This window comes from Puma concolor, chromosome A3, assembly GCF_028749965.1.
Source record: "Puma concolor isolate L17-30 chromosome A3, mPumCon1.1.hap2, whole genome shotgun sequence".
Classification (NCBI taxonomy): Eukaryota; Metazoa; Chordata; class Mammalia; order Carnivora; family Felidae; genus Puma; species Puma concolor.
In genome coordinates, this window is record NC_141669.1 from 63,981,119 (window position 1) to 64,003,765 (window position 22,647).

The 22,647-nt window shown below is 39.8% G+C and overlaps 2 long non-coding RNA genes across 2 annotated transcripts in view; one reads left to right on the forward strand and one right to left on the reverse strand.

Moving 5' to 3' along the window:
* The window catches only part of LOC147582508 (uncharacterized), a 218,566-nt gene that overhangs the window by 171,133 nt on the left and 24,786 nt on the right, over positions 1-22,647 (reverse strand). Inside the window, exon 2 of the long non-coding RNA XR_015249208.1 lies at positions 19,600-19,766. This is a non-coding gene — a long non-coding RNA (uncharacterized LOC147582508). The remainder of the gene's footprint in view (positions 1-19,599; positions 19,767-22,647) is intronic.
* Positions 6,789-16,923, forward strand: LOC147582509 (uncharacterized). Its single transcript, XR_015248736.1, has 3 exons — positions 6,789-6,953; positions 10,619-10,774; positions 16,806-16,923. It is a non-coding gene; the product is annotated as an uncharacterized LOC147582509 (long non-coding RNA).

Genomic DNA, 22,647 nt, shown 5'->3' on the forward strand with positions numbered 1-22,647 from the left:
TGAGAGGAAGTAATAGAAGCATTTCTAGGCCTGGCTTAGAAAACATTATCACATGATCCTTTACTCCCTCTCTTTCCCTGACTCCTGGCCATATGCTGAGGTTCCAGCAAAAGAATCCAAGGCTGAAATGAATGGTGGTTCCACCAGATAGAAGGGACCTTGGTCCCTGAAGGACCATATCGAAGACCACTTGGGAACTAGCAACACTTGCATTGGACTTTATGTGAATAAGAAATAAAATAAGCCACTAAGAGTTGGGCATTATTACAGCATCTAGCATTACTTACTCTAAAGTAATATAACATACATATATTACTCTAACAATTATATAATTATAGGAGCACCTGGGTGGCTCAGTTGGGTAAGTGTCCAACTCTTGATTTCAGCTTAGGTCATGATCTCAGGGTCCATGAGATCGAGTTCCACATCAGGATCTGTGCTGGGCATGGAGCCTACTTAAGATTCTCTCCTTCCCTCTCTCTCTCTCCCCTCTTCCCACTCTCTCTCTAAAATAGTAAGAATAATAATAATGATAATAATTAACAATAAGTCAAATATAAATAATTAAAAGCTAGTATTCCAATGTCTGTGGGAAGTATATTGCTGTCAAGTTCCTGTTTGGGGCTTTCAAAAACGCCATAGAAATTTCTTTTTCTAATGTAAACTGACACCTATCACTTTCTATCTTAAAGCACTTCAGTGGCTTCCTGTTGCACTTAGTATAATATTTAAAACTTCTTATCATGATTCACATTGCCCTTCACAATTGCAAAAGAATATAATGCTTGAGGTAGAATAACAAGTGTGTGTTGTTGAAAGGATGAGCTTTGCCTCCCACTGCAGGTACGAAGAGTTCAGATATCCCTTTCTACATGGCTAGCAGCTAAAGAGTAGGCTCAGACAATATAACATTCCAACTCAAGATTTTAAATCTTAAGGAAGTAAAATAAAGACACAGAAATAGTTGAGAAATCACTCAGAGTGACCTTGAGAATGGGACTGCATTAGCACCAAGCGTCTAACACACTGGTGACAGCAGCATGCATTACCAAGACTATTCCAGAAGAACTTCGTCTCTATTGCCCTGCTGCCTAGCTACATTTAGGTCTTGCCTATTTCAGAACCTGAACTTGCTATTAAGCTTCCTATTGATTCCGGAGCAATTATAAATTTCTTTTTTGCTTTAGTTAACCGATTTTAAAATGGATTGCTTGCAAGCGAAACCCTTGAGTGATAGAACATTTGCCTTTACCCCAGGAATGCAAGCTCCATGAAGGCAGGAATTGTATCTGTTTTGTTCAGTGTAATATCTCCACCCTGCTCTCTAGTATCTAGCACATCATAGAAGCTGATTAAATATTTTTTGAATGAATGAATGAAGATAGCAGAACATCAGGTAAAATTTACACATCAGCATCAGTTCCATCCTTCCACTTCAAAATCAAGATTTAATAAAGTGGGAGGTCAGGAGTATAAGGAAGATAGGGTTGAAGTGGAGGGAAACGATACCTGAGTATGAGAGAAAGGTACCGGGGGAAGGTTGCGCTGCTTAAAAATTATGTAGAAAATGGAAAGCCAACTTTAACTCTATCGCCTCCTGCTGGACAGTAAGAGTAGTGCATTAGTTACAGCTTTCACTTAACTGTGGCAATTCAGTTTTCCAGCAGGGGACCGCTTCCCAAAATGTGAAAGCTTATTAATATAGACTCGGGTTCCCATCCTGAAAAATGGTTCCACCTTTCTAACTCAACATCCTGACTCCAACTGCTTTACCTACTTGGCTGATTGGGTTTGAGAATCAGACAAAATAATGTATTTTATAATGCTTTATATATTAATGGAGCATTATATGAATGTATGGAAAGATCATTTTGTGCACAAGACACCTTAAGAATAGCAACAAAAGTTTCAAAGGAACTCGTCTATTTCTCAAGAAAGCCACATGTCTTTCTAGAATGTAGGCTGGATTTGCACAGGTAGAAATGAACTATTCTTAGAACTGTTATCCAAGAGTGGACATACACTGTTTCATGGAGATATTGCTAAGGAATGAAGGTTTGTAAAGAATTGATGAGGGAAGAAATCCAGATTTAAAGAAGTGAGTTTTAAATGGACATTTTTGTGGAACTCTCAGAGAGGGTTTGCATATACTTGGTACAATCTGATATGGTGGAGCTGACTTCAGATTTTCTGGAGGACTTCATGTTCTCTCATACTCATTCACGAGCATGCTCCTGAATCTTCTCATGAGGCGTAATAATCACCGCAGAAGAAGCTGCTTCTGATTTAAAATTCTCATGGAACAGAGGCACTGCAACTAGGTAGCAAATGCTTGTGATTCCTGCTGCAGAAAGGTAGAGGAAGCACCTGGGATGCCACCACTTGGGGAGAGCAGCACGAGGCCACCCTATACTGTGTAATTTCAGTCTCCAGGAGAATCCTGAAGCTGTCATTGCACATATGAGCACACAAATTCTCCATCTGATGGCTTATGCCTAAAGCTTACTTATAGGGTTTGATAAATTCTTTCAAACATGAACTTAAATTCTAACTCCTTTCAAAATGCAAAAGCCCCAAGGGTCAAAAATATTTTTGCACAGGGTGATATAAAAGAAAAGACAGGAGGATGACTTTAGGAAATCTGGTTTTTAATTCTGTTTCTGCCACCAGACTAACTATGTCAAGAATTATAACCATCCTGGAAATCATTTTCCTCATTTATCAAATGACAGTGTTGGAATAGAACGGGTGAATTTCAGAAGCATTCTAGCAGTATTCTTTCCCTAAGTCAACCTTTAATTCTTCATTAATGTTTAGTAGATAAAAATGCTTAAGAATAGAAGCAATGCTCTGCTTGGAGCACAGGGTAGAGATTGGGAGCCAGGAAAAGGCTCTATGTAGATCAACTGTGGAAAGCAGTGGACAAGCTAAGTTCCGCACTGAACTCCACAAAGCTCTAAAACTGAAAACTTGTTTTTTTTTTTTAATTTTAATTGAAGCATAGTTGACACACCATGTTATATTAGTTTCAGGTGTACAACATGAAGAGTCAACATTTATATACATTACCAAATACCCACCATGATAAGTATAGTTACCATCTGCCACCATACAAAGCTATTACAATATCATTGACTATATGAACTTGTTTGCAGAGTAAGAAAGGTCTGAAGGACAATGGGATAGAGTGCAGAGAAGAGCAAAAGAGGACCAAGGACAAGTCTGGGAAGGCCAGCTTTGTCTAGTTCATAACTGCATCTAATGCGGGTTCTGGCTGCCACTTAAGTAAATGGTGGTTTGGAACCCTGAAAAGGGACAGATGATGGCCCATTAGCAAAGATATAGCAGAAGAGCATCCCGCTAACCACCTGTGGCTGGCTGGGCAACCTGATAAGAGATATCTATGACATTTTCAGAGACTTGTAAGTCTCTGTGTGTAATGTAATGCCCACCTCAGCCTAACCTTCTGAACTAGCAGCAGATGCCCACTGGCTGAAGATCGGTGGCTCAGCCAGAGACTTCATCCCTCACACTCTGCAGATAGAGTGGTGAGGAGGGGAGGGGGCAAAGCAGGAAGAACCAAGTTGGATGCAAAGAGCCAAACACACTGCCTCTTGCCATAGTCCCTACATAAACCCTTCTCAAGGAAGCACCTCTCCCTCCAAAAGATGAGCATACTTATCAAACCATCGATAAAGGGGAAAAAGAAGAAAGAAAATAAGAAAGGAAAATCTCCCTTCCCGAAATGTGCGTTAAATTTGGGGACCCGGATTTAAAATCGTATCACTGGACTATTAGGTTCAAATCTAGCCAAACATGATGTTTCCATTCAAAAGTTTCAACCTGCTGGAGAAAGAAGTTCTTACTTCAGAAACTCAAATGCACTGATTAAAAGTGAGTGCCACAAACACACACTCCAATATCATCAAGAGAGAGTCAGAACCCGCACCAGAGTTAACAGGAAACTCGGTGGAGGAGAGTCAGAGTCACCACTGAAACAAAAGCCCTGGCTCTGAATGCCAGCTCAGCAGGCAGCACTCGCCTTTTCAATGGGACTCGTTCTTTGATGTGTGTTTTTTCACGGCAACTTTCATGTGGTGATGGAAGGAGCTAAGAGCAAGGTGGTAGCATTATGTGAAGACCAATGCTTTCAAATGCCCTTTGCCCTTCAACAGCACCAGGCAGACAAAGAAGAACCACATAGCCCGGAGAAGCCTACCTGTTTTTTAAAGAATATCTGTGCTAGCAGAATCTAAAAGGGTGAGAAGGAGCACGCTCTTCAATGGCAGAAAAAAATCTGGTGGGGTCACTTAGAGAGATGGATTTGGCTTAAAATAGGAGTTCACTTGCAGCTTCACTTGGATCATAACCCAAATTAAAATTATTTGTGTCCAATTAGCTTAAAATAAAATATCCCGGTGTGTGGCAAGCCTTTCACACGTTTATTTTCAGTAGCGGAAGAATGGAGCAGCAGTAGAAGCAACAGGACCCGGAGCCTTGGGAAACTACACAGGTGTGTCTTATTTTACATAATACAAGCATTCCTGGGAAAGCTAGGTAGAAATGGAACAATATTTTTATACATAAGGTGCATGCTATTTTAAAAGCATGTCACTGAAGACTCTGGGTTTTGACAGATAAACAGAGCTTTTCATATTCTGGGTTTGTCTAGTGAGGTTGATTTACTCCAAAGATCTGAGCCCAGCAGCAAGCTCCTACAGGGGACCTTTAACAGTATTTCCGGGTCAGCTTACCCAAAAGGCCAAATGAGGAAGGAGCCAGAAATGCACGTAACATCATTAGGTAGGAATAGCCAACTAGGAACTCTAAGCTGCTCCATGGACCCACGTACTACAGAACATTTTCCAGAACTGGGATGGGGCCAAATGTTCTCAGAAATGGTGAGAGAGGGTGGGGTGCTGTGTCCATACAGCAGCTGGGATGCTATTCGGAGTCATATCTGCACATAGCCCAGGGTTCCACTGAAAGCCAAGTGTTCAGAGGGTGATGGTCAAATGTGGTTACCCTGGCTGGCATGAGGGAATCACAGACAGAGCAAAGAGCTTCTCACACCTTCAGGGGGCCCCAAAGCTGGAAACCACCTGTTCACAGCTTGACTGAGTAGAAGATGACCAAGTAGGCAGAAGAGATGAGGAAAAAGAAGAGGGGAAGAACACGAAAGGGAGAGATAAAGAAGCAGGGCTCTTCACTATATAATGATAAAGCCTAAAGGAAAGCATGACAAAATTCATTATTTTTTAAAGGATTGATTGTATATGAAATCATTAACAAAGTTCATGTTCAGGATGTTACTATTAAGTGTCTGGTCACATACCCCATACTACATACACCCCATCCCCTGAAGCTTAATGAATAGAATTTCAGAACAAATAAAAGGAAATACTACTTTTTACAGAAAGCAGCAAACTGAGCCACCAAGAGGTGGCTAACTGAAAGTTGAAAAATATGTTTTTAATATTTCTCCATTTTTTGTAATTTCCGTCAAGCCCTTCCGATATCAGGGTCTTAAAAGACTCTCAGCACACCTCCCTTCCTCTGGTGACAATAGCCTTGTTGTCTCTAAGGCCCTATGATGGCATCCATCACACTATATTACAGTTGTTTTTACAGTTCTCCCCATAGAGCACTAAATCTGGTTCCGGCCCACCCTCCAGGCCGACTGGATGTTCTGACTGGATGTTCCCCACTCTGTCATGCCCTCCAGTCTGGACACCATCTGCTTTTCATCTCCCTTCAGCCTCTAGTCAAAACCAAGGAGCCCACAGCCCAGCTTTCACCTGCCCAAGGACACCCACCCTGACTCCCTCCTTCATAAATTGCCCTCTCCTATAATTCTTCAGCACCCAGAATTTATTCTCACCTAGCACCCAACAAGAGAAATTGCAACTACCTGTTGTACTGTCGGCCCATAGCCAGCCTGTGAGCCCTGTGAGGGCAGGGAGTGGGCCTTTGTCTATGTAGTCCTAGCACCTGTCACAGTGCCAGGCAGATGCTCACTCATCGTTGCTCAAAACACGCTGCCACAGAGGAGCCGGCAGGTGCACCTCGCCACCATGCAATCCCTCTGTGGCCCTGTGGCAGGCACTGTCTGTCCCAAGCCAGCATGCTTTAAGGTCCAAAAGCATTACGTCCAGCAGTAGGACAGGCTTTTTCATCTTCTTTGTACATGTTCTCCAGGCTGTACCCTGAAGAAGGTAGCCCTGTTATAGGCAACTAGCCACTGCCTACATAAATGAAATGTTGGCATAAATGAAATGTTCTATTGAGTAATGTTACACAAAACTGGAGAGAGAGTTTCTTGGGGTTTGCATAAGGATAACTGGGGAGAGCTTCATTTTATGTTGAGTACATATATGTGAAATACTTAGTGTGTTATTTGGCTTTTCTGAGAAGCAGATGCAAAAATGGGATTAAATGTGGGAGAAGTTTAGTAGAGGAGATGCCTACAGGGGCAGAAGGAGAGGGAGTTGGAGAAGGCAGGGAGAGCCTTCAGACCCGAGTGTAGGTCTGACCTTATGAAGGGGAACAAATGAAGCCTGGGTAGAAAGTTCCCACTGCAGGACAGTTCCAAGTATGGCTCAGTCAGGCCAACAGGGAGTCTGTCTGTCTTGCTCCTTCTACCCTTCCTTTCTTCCCTCCCTCTCTCTGTCTCTTACTTGGAATCTGCATTTAGAATTTTAGATTGTTTATGACCTCAGGGAAAGGGCATTGCTATTACTAAGCCATTATGAAGTACAGAAACACCCTGTTTCACAAGTCATCACAAATAGTATAAATGCCCCATTCTACCATAAGCCTCAATCTTGAATCTTAACAGGAACTCACAGAAGGTTGACTGAACGACTAACATGTATTGAGTGATTATAGACACCTTGTTCTCTCCTAAGCCCTGTGAGAATTAACTCATTCAGTCCTCACAGTAATCCTACCAGGTAAGTATTAAGTTCTCTCCATTTAAAGATGAATAAATTGAAGCACAGGCTGTTTAGTTACTTATTCATCATCATGAAACTAGTAAGTGGCAGAAGAAAATTGAAAAGTAGCCCATGCTCGCTACAACTACATATAATAGTAACCTAGGAAACCTAGCCAGACATGCTGTGTGTTGCAGAGGGAGCTGTGCACCAAAATGTCCTCCTTCCTGTTCTCCTTCCACACTTCAGAGCTCTTACTGAGATATGGCTTTCTCAGCCACCCTGCCCCTCGCATGGCTTTATGGGTAGTATCTGTCAATGCTCTAGGCTGAGAAGTGATGTGTGCCACTCTGGACCACCACCTTTAAGAGGGTACGGGCTCCCCATGTGCCTTTTCTTCTTTTCTAGACTAGAACCCTTATGACTTTGTGGCCTTGGAAACTACATGTTGCCAAGAGCAGAGTTACCATTAGCTGAGGTCTTTGAATGATTTTGTGAAACAACATCCTGCTATTGACTACGAACCAACTTGGACCTTTGACCTTACTGTGTGCTTAAGTCATTATTATAATGACTTAATTAGGGAATCTGAGTGTGATGGCAGTTATCCTTCCCTGCCTAAGAAGATGGGGAGTTATCTCTCTGGAGGGGCATGATGTAATTGGCTTAAAGTCACAGAGATCGTGACAACAGAGGGAGGAATCAAATGCTGACCAGGCGGTCAGTGAGAAGAAGAGAGCCAAGAGGGAAGGAAGCCTCAGAAACCTTGGCAGAGGCCCCCTCACTCTGGCTGTGGTCTCTTGGGAGCTACTCCAGCAGGTGGGACCCAGAAGTCCTACTGTCAAAAGACTCAGAGTCAAGTGCTGATGCTTAGGATGGGTCCATCCAAACTGAAGCAGGACCTGGGTACCACTGAAGCATGTAAGGCTTGGGAAGTTGGCATAAAATAGGCAGGCACCACAAGCCACTGTTTGGCAGGACAGATTGTCAAGGCCCTTCTAAGTGGGAGAGTCCTCTACCCCAGAGAAGTGAGAGAAAAACAAGATCCAAAGAAAAGCCTGTATAGACTGAGCCTTTTCGGTTGGCATGAAGAAAAGGGCCACAGTTGATGATATGCAGCGATTCACCAGTGCACTTTAGGGTCCCCAAACTCACTTCAAACCCATACAGAGAAGCAATCAGGAAAAAAATGTAGATATTCTTTCTCCGTTCAATGACCATCATCTGGCTAAAGGGTACTAAAATGTGGAAGGCCCTCACATTACCTGAAGGTAGTCAATGCCTTGTGGATAACAAATCTTTAAAATACTGGGCACCTCTGAACATAAGTCTCCCTCAGGCTTCTATGCCTTTTATCCCCATCTATCATCCATGGCCCCAAGGAAACTCCCTGAAGCATGCAGAATGATCTTTAAGGCTCTTGGAAATGACAAGGCCTTTCTGCGCTAAGGGCTCAGGGGTCTAAACCTGTCCCTATCATGGCTCCTATTCCAACACAGCAACTACAGGGTAGGGTAAGGAGGATATAATACGTTTTTTTTTTTTTTTTTTTTTTTTTTTTTTCCCAGGGGACAAAGGGTGCTAACTATCCAAAAGTACACTGCCTACTCAGGGTACATTGTGCATTCCAAAAACATGTAAGTGCTCTTCTGCCTTCATGAAGAAGGTAAAAGCAAGAAAGTGGATTAAATGGACAAACAACAGCCTACTTCAGATTTGGATATTACATTGTCTTCAGTGAAGTGTTTCTAATGTTCTTGAAGCTTGCAAATAATGAAAAGGGTATCCCGCCCATTGAAATCCAAGTAAATATGCTGTAATTGGTTTAGAGTGCCTTTAATACTAGTGTTCTCATGTTTTAAAACTCTTTTTTTCCAAGTTTCAATAACATGTTCTTGAAAGATACACTCTCTAAGTAATTCTTTGTCCTCAGGAAGACACTCAAATCACTTTTCTAAACTGATGGTCTGGCATCCTTCCAGAACTGATTTAGAAGTTATGGCTCACACCCCATGTCTGAGTCTTCTAACCTTGGCACATTCCTAAGTCCCATGAATAGGGTTGGCAGTTGGGAAGGAGGGCTATAAAAAGAGAGAGAGCTGCATGCATCTAGCTCTGTTTAGCAAATTTTGCTTTCATGAAAATCCTAGACAGTCAAGAAGACATTGCCAAGATACCTACAAGATCTCAGAAACCTGTTGGACCATTCCATATGCCATATCACACTAAAAATAATTTAAATTTCTATAGGAGCTTTGTAGTTTGCAAACACTTTTATATTCATTATCTCATTTGATCAATATAATAATCATGGAAAATGGGCAGAGCAAATATTATTAACCCTATCTGATAGATAAAGATACTGAGGCCCAGGGGGACTTATGTTCAAGGTCACTCAGCTGCTTTGGGCTCAGCTGAGAAAGAAATTCAGTCTACAGGCAGTGAGTTTGGTTCTCTTTCCACTACACCACTCCGCCTCCTCAGAAGCCAGTCTGAATTCTGAGGTTTCAGAAGCAGTTTCCAATCTGCTTCTGATGACGGCCAGACTGCTCATAGCACTGTCATACCAGGCCAAAGAGGAGAGATCACAGTTACTGTGAGGAAGGCCACTTCCACGCAGAAGTCAGATAGGCATTGGTGGAGGTATCAAGACAGGAAAAAGCTCCTTTATTACAGCATCTTAAAACTTCAGCACAAGCGCTCATCATTTTCACGAATGTGTAATTTCTCTCAGAGCTCTTTGGAATTAGGGGTTTGCTTTGCCTACTATGAGAAAGGCATCCACCAAGCTAAATTGGGCCCTCAGGCATGCACCCAGCTTTCACAGAAGCCAATACTGTTTAGATGGAGTCCTTCCATGCACATCTCCCAGGACAGTTTTAGACAGCCTATGAGTATACTTTATTTCCTTTAAAACAAGTAACCTAGAAAATGAAATAACACATATTAGATTAAGCTCTGTCCCATTTGGCTAATTCAGAAGTTAATGGAAGGTCTCTTTCGGTCATTGGTATTGGCAGAGACACATTTAGTGAAATTCTCGTGGGAACCTCACACAGGTACAGTAGCAGCTCTTACCCATAAATTAAGAATGGCACTTAAAGGCAGCTTTTTCCTCTGCAAGAGGGTGCCATTCAGGTTTCTCTTGACAAAGGCTCTGCCTGCCAAATTCCCCCCAAAATACAAAGAATCAGAGACATGGGGGTGGGGAAGGAAAGGAGAGAGAGAGAGAGAGGGAGACAGAGAGGGACAGAGAGAGGGAGAAGGAAAAGGAGAGGGAAGTAGCGATGAGTGAAAGGAGAAGGGGAGGAGGAGAGGGAAATAGATCTTTGAAATGGGTATAATGCAGTGGAAAGAGAAGGAACCAGATCACTAACAAGTACAATGGAGGTGCCCACCTTGCATGAGGTTTATGACAACTAACAATTACTTTGACCTCTTTGAACTGCATGCAGTGCCTACCACATGGACTGTTTATAGTGGAGATTTAATACAGAACACTGATTTATAATTGTTCTGTGAAGTAAACATTGACTTTAAAAATAGTAGAAGCAACCAAAAATAAAGCTTGACTGCTTCATGACTTTAACCCCAGTCCCTATATTGAAGCAAATATATGCAGAATCAAATCATTTCCTGAAGACACATTCTAATTGTTTCTGTGATCTTCAATTTGGTCACAGCGTTGATGAGGCTACTCCACCTGCCTGCCACTTTTCCAAGACTGAGTCCTCTTCTGATAAAGAATAAAAAATGCAATGACCTCCTCACCTCCTTCTGAAATGAACACTGAGCCTACCCACCACACCATGATGAGAAGACCATTCATATTACAAACTGTTGAATCACTTTGTTTCATTTTTTTGTACCTATATTTACAAGTGGGAGAGGTCTATAAATTTTTTTATTGTATTATATTACTACCTTTCTCTATTTTGGTATCAGAGTAACACTAGTATCATAAAATTAGGTAGTTTTTAATATTTTTCTACATTTAGTATTAATTTAAAATTAATTGGGCTTTGAAGTTCCCAGGATTTGTTTTAGTACTAATACTTTAAATGCGCTAATCACTTGTAATACACTAACTGTTTAAAATTGTATTTAGCTGGTTAGTTATTTAGTTTCATTTTTGGCCACTGCTTTAATTCTTTCTTTTCAATTATTCTTAAACATTTTTGGTAATTTATATTTTTCCAAAATAGTTTCGTTTCATTGAGATTTTCAAACTCATTGGAACATAACTTTGCACAACTCTCTTACGATTTTTATTGTCCCTGAATCTATTTTAAAAATCCATGCTCCCATTTCTAATTTCATTTGTGGCTCCCCCCTTTATTAAAACTGACAAGGTTTTGTCAATTAATAAAATTATTTACAAAATAAATTAATAAGTAATATATTATTACATTATAAATATATGATAATATATTTTAATTTTTATGATAAGTATAAACATTGCATTGTTATATAAATAAAATAGTTTTTGCTAATACCTAGAGATGATTAATCACTTCTACTACTTTTAGTAGATTCTTTTACTATTATCTTCGTTACTTATTTCCTCATAGCTTTATATTTAATTTCCAGAGGTCTTCTTTAATTCATTCATAATTATCCTATATTTCCCCAAGGAAATGAAATATTTAATGCTATTACTTCACCTCTGAGTATAGCTTTGGCTGACTCTTACAAGTTTCAGTTTGTAGCATTCTTCATATTTATTATTTACTGAATCATACACAATTTTATTTTTCATGTCTTCTGAGCCATAAGTTAGGTCCAATTGTCTGAAACATGGAAGTAACCTTTTAAAACACTATATGGTAGCCACATGAGAAAATAACTATAACAAATAGCATTTATTCCAACTAAGAGGAATATCTTTTTTACCATTATCTGTTACTTATTAGTACCTAGGATTTTAGTCAGGCATTTTCAGTTCTGTCTATATGTACATTGACTTATTAAGCTACTTTGATTTCCTGAGAGTTTGGGACTAAGTTCTAGAGTACAGAAATTAGGAAACCAAGGATTTAAAAAAGAATTTTCTATGTATAATGATTTTACTAAAACTACCAATGAAAACAACAACAAAAAATGGACCAACACTTTTCACTTTTTCTTGCAATAGAGAAGGGTGAGGTTGTTGTAAATAGAGGAATGTAGAGAAGAGGAACAGAAAAACATGAAAAGTGAAATAAAGATCTTTTTCATCTGTGGGTAATTATACCCAAGTGATACAACATAGCTTCAAAATGAATTCTTAAAAAATGTTATTTCTTATGTGTTTTTCTTTGTTATTTTCCCTCTTTTCTTTTAACTTTCTATCTTTCTTCCTTTTCCTTTCTCCACCCCTCTTTCCCTTCTTCAGTAGTACTCAGAAACCACTTTCAATGATGAGGACTGGGTTCTTTATTGGATTTGGGGTCTGATTTATGTAAAATAATCAGCTATGTACACCCACTTTGCACTCCCAATCTGCCACTATTCTAGTCACCAGTCTCCAAAATTCTTTTTTTTTTAATTTTTTAAAATGTTTATTTATATTCAAATGAGAGACAGAGTGTGAGTGAGGGAAGGGCAGAGAAAGAAGGAGACACAGAATCCGAAGCAGGCTCCAGGCACCGAGCTGTCACCACAGGGCCTGACGTGGGGCTCGAACTCACGAACTGCAAGATCATGACCTGAGCCGAAGTCAGACGTTCAACCGACTGCGCCACCCAGGCACCCCCAGAGTCTCCAACATTCTATAGATAGAGTTGAATCTCCTCTTTTTTCAGCATAAGTTCTCTGCCTTAACTTCACAGTCATAATCCAATGGGGAAGTGGGTTATCTCCCTCCCATCCCACTTGGGAATGATTATAATAAAATATCAAAAATTAATAGAAAACATTGAAACTGCTTAAAAACCTTGGAAGGAATATGAAACCATAAATTAGCAAAAGTAAATGGCTTAACTGTAATACACCAGGAGTCAAATGCCTTTTAGGCACAAAGTAACTGTTGAGGAACAGAATGCCAGCATAAGCAAAGCAGAACATTGGGTAAAAAGCAAGAAGCTGATCATATAGCTGCTTTAAACCCATGACTCTACTATTGGCTGGCACCCAGCAGGGCAGCCTTGTGGGAGAATATGGCTCTTATTTTACAAATTGAGACTATGAGATTTAGAGAGATAAAATGACTTTTCCAAAAGAGCAGTGATTTGTGTCCAGGTCTTCAGATTACAAACAGTCCTACCACATCACAGCTGCATCTGCTGCCTTTTAAGAATCTGCTCCACCAGAAAAGATCTATTTCCCACCCCCTTGTGCAGATGCACTTCAGTCTAGACCTTTGCTCTAACTGCTGCAGACTCTGGAATGTTCTCTCTCCCCACTTTGTGCCAATGTGTCTAAATTCCATGTAAACTTCAGGGAGGAGGTCAAGCCTTTTCTCTGCCACATCCCTTTGCATATGATTTCAAACTCCTCTACACTTCCTCACTGTGGTACTGACTTGACAATAAACTACATTTGACTTATGACTGTAAACAGCTTGAAGGTAGGTGCTGCAGAGTTCTTGTAGAGTGTGGATACAGTGCATCAGTGGCATAGTATACCACAAATCTCAGATTCTAGTTATTGAAGAGCAAGAGGGAAAGAGAAAAAAGGACATTGAAAATGAGAGAAACCAAGAAGCCAATGACTACAGTCTGTCAACTAAGCCCATATGTAGGACTGCCAAGGAAACTGTTCAGGGGCAAATATTCCAAGACACAATCTTCCTTTAAGAATGCACATCCATGGGGTGCCTGGTTGGCTCAGCGAGTAGAGCATGCAACTCCTGATTTCGGGATTGTGAGTTCAAGCCCCATGTTGGGTATAGAGATCGCTTAAAAATAAACCTTTAAAGGGGTGCTTGGGTGGCTCACTCATTTTGGCTCAGGTCATGATCTCACAGTTCCTGGGGTGGAGCCTCGTGTAGGGTTCTGTGCTGACAGCACAGAGCCTGCTTCAGAGTCTTTCTCTCCCTCTCTCTCTGTCCCTCCCTTGCTTGCATGCTTTCTCTCCCTCTCAAAACAAACATTAAAAAATAAAAGTAAATAAAAACTTATAAAAATGAATGCACTTCCAATAAATTACTCTCTTTAAAACTCCAACACTACCAGTTGTATCTTTATCCTACAAAAATGCATTACCTAATATCAACAAAAACTTCCCTAAATGATTATTCCCAAGTATCCAGTAGCTTCCCAAGAATTAGTTGGATATTGGGGCGCCTGGGTGGTGCAGTCGGTTAAGCGTCCGACTTCAGCCAGGTCACAATCTCGCGCTCCGTGAGTTCGAGCCCCGCGTCAGGCTCTGGGCTGATGGCTCGGAGCCTGGAGCCTGTTTCCGATTCTGTGTGTCTCCCTCTCTCTCTGCCCCTCCCCCGTTCATGCTCTGTCTCTCTCTGTCCCAAAAATAAATAAAACGTTGAAAAAAAAATTAAAAAAAAAATAAATAAATAAAAAAGAATTAGTTGGATATTAAGGATTTAGCCTTAAAATTTTTGTTAGGATCTGAAACTTTCTTTCAGATCCTTTTTTTTCATTGCACTCTGAATTTTCCAATTTCATGTACATATTTAATCAACATTTTCAGTAATGTTTTAGGAACTGCATCATTTTCCAATTTTCTCCTGTGGGACAATGACAGTATCTCTTGTACATAATACACAGTAGCTAACATGGGTTATTGAGGTTACTTCCTTACTTGCTAAATAAAAGAGAAAATTTTCCCTAAATTTTTAAAAATTGCAATTGCCACATAGGCATAACCAAGTACGTCCGAAATTTATACAACACTAAGAGGGCCTATCCTGTGTTTGCTCCGCCAGCCAGCCCCATCATTATTCTATTGTTATATGAAACACATTTGTTTTGAGGAATTTCTGACATTTTTTTTAGTTTGTATTGTTCTTCTTCCATATCTGTGCCTAGTTAGTAGGCAGGAAATCTAATTCCCTGGGAAGCATATTATCTGAAGCTTACAATCTGTATATGCCACAATGTTTAATTTTTTTCTAAATTTCCCCTCATCCTCTTTGTCGATACCTATTTTTAAAAGTCATTATTGCCTTCCAGCTGTCCAAATTTTCTTCTCATTTTTCTCTTAAAAACTGACTTAAAGCAGGAGGTCAATATCTCAGCCATCATTAATTTCACACCCTCCTCTTCTCATTTATTCACTGGTCTTTTTTCTCTTGAGGATCACTTTTTTTCCTTGATACATTTATAAAAGACCTCCTTACTCCATCCAACGTCTCTTACTAGCAATATCTCATTTCCCACTTTTGCTCTCCTTATCCTTCTTTGCTAACTTTAAGTTGTTCTGTCTATTTTCATATAGTTCTTGCCTTCGCCACTCCCAGGGCAATTGTCCTGTTATATACGAATCTTGAGCAGCCATTGGTGATGACAAACTGTATTTTAACTAGAATTCTGGAAGCAGGGTGCCTGCAGCCCTGTGCTCTGTTCAGTTCTCTCACTGCTACAGGCAACAGAGGTCTGTTTTGCGCTTAGACTACATTGTCTTAGGCTACTTCACACCTATCTACAATTATGAATGCTAATAATCTCATTGTATCATACATACTAGATTTCCTCCCAATGTGTTTTTCAACTAGGAATAGTACCTTGTAGTGCTGTTATCAATGATCACATTTCTAAAGAGGCAGTGGAGAGAATGGAAATGATTTACTCTATAAGGGTGAGGTCATTTGCATACTGCTAAGTGATTTGCATGCTGGCACATCCTGGAACTGTGTTTCACAGGCTTTCCCACATTTCTTCTTTCATAACAAGGTGTAGCTTATTTTCCTCACTAAAAACTGTCCTTTATTTTCCTCTCTCATGCCATTCTCTCCCACTAGAGAGTAATACACACTAACACAAGCATGACATTGCAAGGTACTCTCTATCTTCTGAGCTAATGTTCTCTTTGGCATAATTCATCATTGCCTCTGATGTTTCAGGGCTGGTGACAATGGTGACTCCCCTAATATCTGAATGAAGTCCTTCATAAATATTTTGCCGAGTGATTGATATCTCATCTAGTTATTTTTTTCTCACACCTCTTCCCCTCCATATATAACAGATGGGATTCCATCATCAGAAGCAGATGTTGTGGAGAGAGTATCAGGAGCCTCGAAGCCTTGTTGTAGCCCCCACTCTTCCATTAACTACGATCTCCACGAGTCACTTAACCTCTCTGGGCCTCCATTTCTATGTCTGTAAATTGAAGTTGAAAATGTCTTCTTCAGAGGTTTACCAAGGTGATCAGAAAAGACAGAGATACAAAAGAGGTTCCTAATAGAAACGAGTTGGATACTGGGATTCTTGATACCTCAGCTAAATCAGGTTAACTTTTCAAAATAAGAAGAAATCTAGACTATTTTCTGTTTCACCCATCCCCCTCATTAGCTTTTCATAATAATAAACAAACACACTTCTAGGAAGGCCAGTTACATTTTGAGAAATTACTAATGGTGAACTGTCAGACATAGAATACAAGGATAGTTTTAACCACTCCCACCTCCCTCCTCATCCATGTATCATTAGCAACCACATTTTCCACCTTTGTTTATATAACTTAGGAGGGACCCTGCAGGGAGAGGCAAGGCTCCTCTCTGGTTTTTGACTGAGCCTCATTCATTGAAGTAAGGTGTCAGGGCTGCCTGCGGATCTGGAAAGCATTTTGGAAGTAAGAAGCAGACAAATGTAAATCTTTTAAACCCCTATGATAAGCAAACTCTCCTCAGTTCAACATATAAATATAAACATTAAATCAAATCAGATGCTTATACATTTTTTAAACCCATCATAAAACATTTTGTTTTGACAGCTTGGTAATGTAAAGTAAAAACACCGACAGCCAAAAGAATCAGCATCTTTGCCTGCCTACTACCTGAAAGTCTTTCCTGTATATAAATAGAATAAAGAAAAAAAAAGAAAGAAAAGAAAAAAAAAAGTATGTTTATGTAAAGGGAAACACTGATTTACTAGAACTGATTGCTTCATAGTCTAATTACTTTTCAACTGGCTGTTCCAAATTAAGATGTCATTGATGGCTTTTGGTGATATATTTCATTTTAAGCAAATTTATTCTATAATAGAGTACATCATAATGGAAAGCAGAGTTCCTACTCTTCCCTCCTCTTTGTAGCCTGATATCTTGACAAGTAAATTAAATTTAGCAGTTAAAATGCTTCCATTAGTAATTTTATTAAGTTAATTAAAGAATCTCTCTTTCTGAATTTTAACTACCTTCCTTTCAGAACAATGTTGATTTCTTTTTTCTTTCTTTCTTTTTTTAATTTCATGTATTTGGGGACTGTGATATATTCTAGGGCCAGTCAACAAGTCTATCAGTATTACATTTCTGTGGGCCAGATTCTAACAACAAAAAATCAAGTAAAAAGGAAAAAAAATAGCTCAAAAGTCTCTGAGACTATTTCATATTGCAGAAGAACTAGGGTTTTAGTATCTTTTTAAAAAGGAAGAATGGGGCGCCTGGGTGGCGCAGTCGGTTAAGCGTCCGACTTCAGCCAGGTCACGATCTCGCGGTCTGTGAGTTCAAGCCCCGCGTCGGGCTCTGGGCTGATGGCTCAGAGCCTGGAGCCTGTTTCCTATTCTGTGTCTCCCTCTCTCTCTGCCCCTTGCCCGTTTATGCTCTGTCTCTCTCTCTCTGTCCCCAAAATAAATAAACGTTGAAAAAAAAATTTAAAAAAAAAAAAAAAAAGGAAGAAGAGGAGGAGGGTAAAAAGGAAAAGGAAAATACATTTTGGTGGCTACCTATTTTCTAGGGAAAAGCAGAACGACTTCTCCATGCATATAGGGTAAATCACAAATGCTTCAGGTATAGTTCAGTTTATAGATGGAAAGAAAAGAACTACATCTCTTTTCTTCCTATTCAGAAACTGTACAAGCAACACAGGTATACAACTGTACACGTTGGTAAAGCACATGTTAAATGAAATTTTGGGCCCTCTCAAGGATAGGGCATTTTATTTTTTTAAGATATATATATTTTTTTAATGTTTATTTTTGAGAGACGGCAAGTGGGGGAGGGGCAGAGAGCCAGGGACAGAAGATCCAAAGCAGGCTCCGCGCTAACAACAGCGCGAGCCCAATGTGGGGCTTGAACTCAGAACTGCCAGCTCATGACCTGAGCTGAAGTCAGATGCTCAACTGACTGAGCCACCCAGGTGCCTCCAAGGATGGGGCACTTTAAAAGAAGTCAAATATTTCTAAGAGATTCAAGGCAAAAGAGCTGTCTCGTTGACATTACCTGTTTCTTGTGGTTGGTGCGCCTCACCGAGGACTTACAAAAGTGATTTTTAGAACTAGAAAGGAGCATAGAGAAAAATTTTTTATCTGATCCTTCCATGTTGAAGATGAGGAAACTGAGGACACCACCCTGAGAGCAGTAACAACTATAAATGGCTGATAGTTATTGAACTCCTCACTGTGAAGCTTCACATACATTATGCCATTAAAAAGCCCAATGAGGAAGATTCTTTTAATGCCCAGCATTATAGATATGGGAAACAATGCCTAATGAATATCAAGTAACTTGTGCAAAATCTGTATGACTTCAAAGTCCTGTCCTGTTCACAACTAGTGCACAGCATTACCTCGGATGACTGACTTGGGTTCAGTCACCTAGTTACTGAACTAGTTCCACCAGTGCTAAAGCTGACACCTTCTTCTAACATTTGCTCTTTACAAACTTGGCCACATGAAGAAAACTGGAAATCTGGTACTTACGCTGAGGCTTGGGCACTGAGAAGACACTAGTATTTATTTTAAAAGAAATCTCATTGCCAAGGTACCCAGTTGAATATTTGCTTTCTGAGTGAAATAAAGGCTGCAGCCATGTGTTCAGACCCAAAGTGACATTTTATTTAAAATTGGGGGATACCACCCATTACTCATTCATTGAGGAGAATGGAGATCCAAGAATGCAGTGCACAGCAATTACTATTAACATTTCATACGTTCTCTCATTTTCTAATACCCTGAGCCTATCAAATAGCATACTCTGGGAGCTCACATACTCACTGTTCAATCTCGATTATTCCTTTCAAAAATCATTTCCACCACCTCCTCAAATCCTCATGTTACATTCTTGTTCGGTAGAGTCTTTCACATGCTCACCTCAGGTACCCTCCCACCCATCTCCTGCCCTTTGGTTTTGGGGGACTGAATGTCCTTTCTTCCAACATCAAGATAAACAAGGTTTAAGAGCTTTATTGCCCTATGCCCCTGATTTGCTACCTTGTCATCCTGGAGATGGGTTTTCAAGATGTGCTTTCAAGATGAAGCACAAGAAATTGGTAAATGTCTCTGGGAGTGTTTTTTTGTGGAGGATGTTTCCTGTACTAAGCATACTGCTCCCCTAAAATGATGTCCTTAGAAAGAATCTAGCATTGTGCAATATTTCTATAATTAACAGTTAGATGGACAGACCCAGAAAAAAAGGAAACTGGATTATCCAGTATGTTTTTTTGATTAGAAATGATCCTCCCCTCTCTGACCCTTAACTGAGAAAGAATGCTACCTTTAGCCTACAGTCATAATTGGTATACACCTGACCACATGACAAACATGTTTTTATTAAGAAATTTACCTCTTACCTCCTTGATATCTTGCCATTCACATTGCATCTATTCTTTGGTGAGGATCTTTTTCAATTATTTTGACGATCTTCTTGTTTTTAATATGGTATTCAAGTCCAGTAGTAAAATCTGTTTCATATTTGTAATCGGTTTTTAGCGCTGGAAGAAGCCCAAATTGGTAAGTCCTTGTGAGTGAAAAAGAAAAAAAAAAACCCAAAATTTAGCTATGCAACCTGAGCTTATAAAAGATAAAAGATGAGGGAAGATAACTCAAAGGGGGAGAACTTACAAAAACAAATATTAGATCCTCTCCCTTAACCCCAGTCATTTTGGCCCAGCTTTTAACCTGGGGAGTGACCAATTAAATGTGTAGAACCAAAAAAGAGCCATTGGGATTGTGAAATTATGTGGCAAAATCCTCATTATTTGTCACATGAAAGGAAGAATGTGTGATTTTAAAATAAAATATCAGAGAAAGAGGTAACAAATTTGATGCAATAGATACAGTTGGCCCCAGTTGTGAAAGATTTGATAAGCTTCTTCTTACTTGTCCTTCACCCTGGAGGCTTCTGAAGAGGCCTGAATATCTGACTTAAAGTGAGTGATGCTACTTGAAATGAAAAGCAAGGAGATTGCAAATCATTCTTCTGAACAAGCTTGGAATAAGCTATGGCATGGCTGATGGACAGATTCAGGTATTTAAGTGAGTGTGATTTCTAAGCAACAATTTCTAAACCCTACATTGTTGTTGACCTCCATCACGCGATCGGGCATGTTTCTGAAGGCACATGCAGTGGAATGAAATGCACTGGGAAAAATGCTGAAGTCATTTTCCAACACCACAGCAGTATTACTGCAAAATGGAGCCACATTATCCTGATCGGCAACAGACACCAGATTTACATCCTTCTTCTGCTTAGTGGTGTGAGTCCATTCCAGCAGGGAGCCCTTCTTTTTCTGGAGTCCAGACATGGGTTTGGTCAGAGGAGGTAATTGAATGTGTATACTTAGGTAAGGCTAAGAACTAAAAAAAAAAAGCACGTGAAGATACGGTACAAGACCATACTCTCGTATTTTCCATTTCTTCCTCTCTTTCAAAGGCAAAGATACAATGAAGGTAAAAACTACCCACAGATAAGTTTTTTTGTTTGTTTTTTGTTTTGTGATTTGATTGGTCATAAAACAAAAGCAAAGTATCCAAACAGCAGCCTTTTAAATCAAACACAATTAACTGTACCTTGAAATATATGGTCTACAATTATATGTTCAAAGAAATAGCTAAAAGCAATTTGTAAAGGTTGAAAACCTCAACTGCACACTGAAGCTACATAGGTCTGTTCAGATTTCCTGCTTCTTCACAAAGGGCCAAGATAAGTTACTTCTGCAAACATTAAAAGCAGAAATTTTCCTTGTCTAGTAGGCTCTCCTAAAAAGCTTTATTGTCAGTTAGATCAAATATTTGCATTGAACCTTTTCTTGAACCTTGTCAAAGAGAAAAACAAAACACTAATAAAAAAACAAAGACCATTTTTCATGATCACCAGAGCACAGACTATCTCTGATCCAGCCCTACTTTGTCCCTGTTGCCCATCGGAATCATGTCTGTGGACAAGCCTAGGCTGGTTGATGCTATTTCCATTTGAACCATTGATGAGAAAACAGTTGATAACAGCCATTAGTTAGAGCACAGCAATCTACAATTATAGTCATTCCAATTGCTTACAACCTGGTGGTGAAAATGTTCACATTGCACTTACACACATCTATTAGACTATAAGATACTCCAAGGCAGAGACCATCTTATTTATCTTTAAGTCATTACAACATCTGCTGTAATGATGGGTATATTGATCTAAAATGGTAAAATAACAGAATGAATGAATGAAGCGGGGAATTATTTAAATATAGGCAATGATTATTTGTGTCATAGTTGCACTATACTAAGAACTGTCTGGAAGAGTTTTCAGAGAGCGACAGAAAAAGCTTGGCTGACTATTCTTGGAGAACACGTTGACTGTTTGTTGGATGGAGATAGTTCACCAAGAAAGCAGATTTTGACCCTTCAAGAACTTGAATGTGATGATGAGTTTATGACAGTTCTAAAAGCCAACATACGGTCGGTGGCCAGATTGTGGTTCTGGACTGAGAGGCTTCCATTTGGAAGGCAGACAAGCATTTGAATTATGGGTCTAATGAAAGTGTCAATAGCAATCCTGTTACTGGAGGAGCTGTAAAACCCTGCTTAATGAACTAGGCAGGGACACAAAAACACAATGGTCTAAAATGTACTGTATGAGAAAATGATAATTAGCCCAGATTTCATGTACAAGATAAAATGCATAGGGATGATATTACCACTGAGCAATATTATAGCCCTTCAGGGGACTGTTTTGTTAACAGGGTTTGGCTCAGCCTTTTCAATCCTCCTTATATGAGTGGAGATGTACTACACAATCATAACCTGTGAGTTGGGGAAAGAATGTCAGGTGGTAAAATTCCTATCATAGGTGCTGACAAACGTTAATGATAATAAAAAGGGTTCTGGCCTCATTAAGGGTTCATTGTTATTTAGGAGGCTTATGCAATATAGGATGATAAGCCAAATGGCCTCCTGCACAAGAAAAATCAGGGTGAAAGGGAAAGTCATTCTCCAATCTTGAAATTTATTTTTCTAGACCACTACACATCAGCCAGGAAACTAAGATAAAAGGAAACCTATAGTGAACGGCTGGGCAGTAGCCTCTTACTTCTACTGTTAACAGTGAGAAAGCCACTGAGGCAGCCCTGAGTACAAAAGAGAACTCTGAACTTGGAGTGCAGGCCCTAGCCTGCACTAACTCTGAGTTCGATCTTTCTCATCTCTTAAATAAAGGGCGGAGATGGTTTAAAATGGAACGTCAATTTTAACTTTGAGTGGTTTACGGATCATCTGAGGATTCCGTTAAAATACATGTTCTGATTTTGTTGCATTCTGAACAAGCTCCCAAGTTCTGATGATGTCGTTGGCCTATGGACCGCAATTTGAGTAATAGGTGACTAGATATTATTTCTCAACTTGAAAATTCT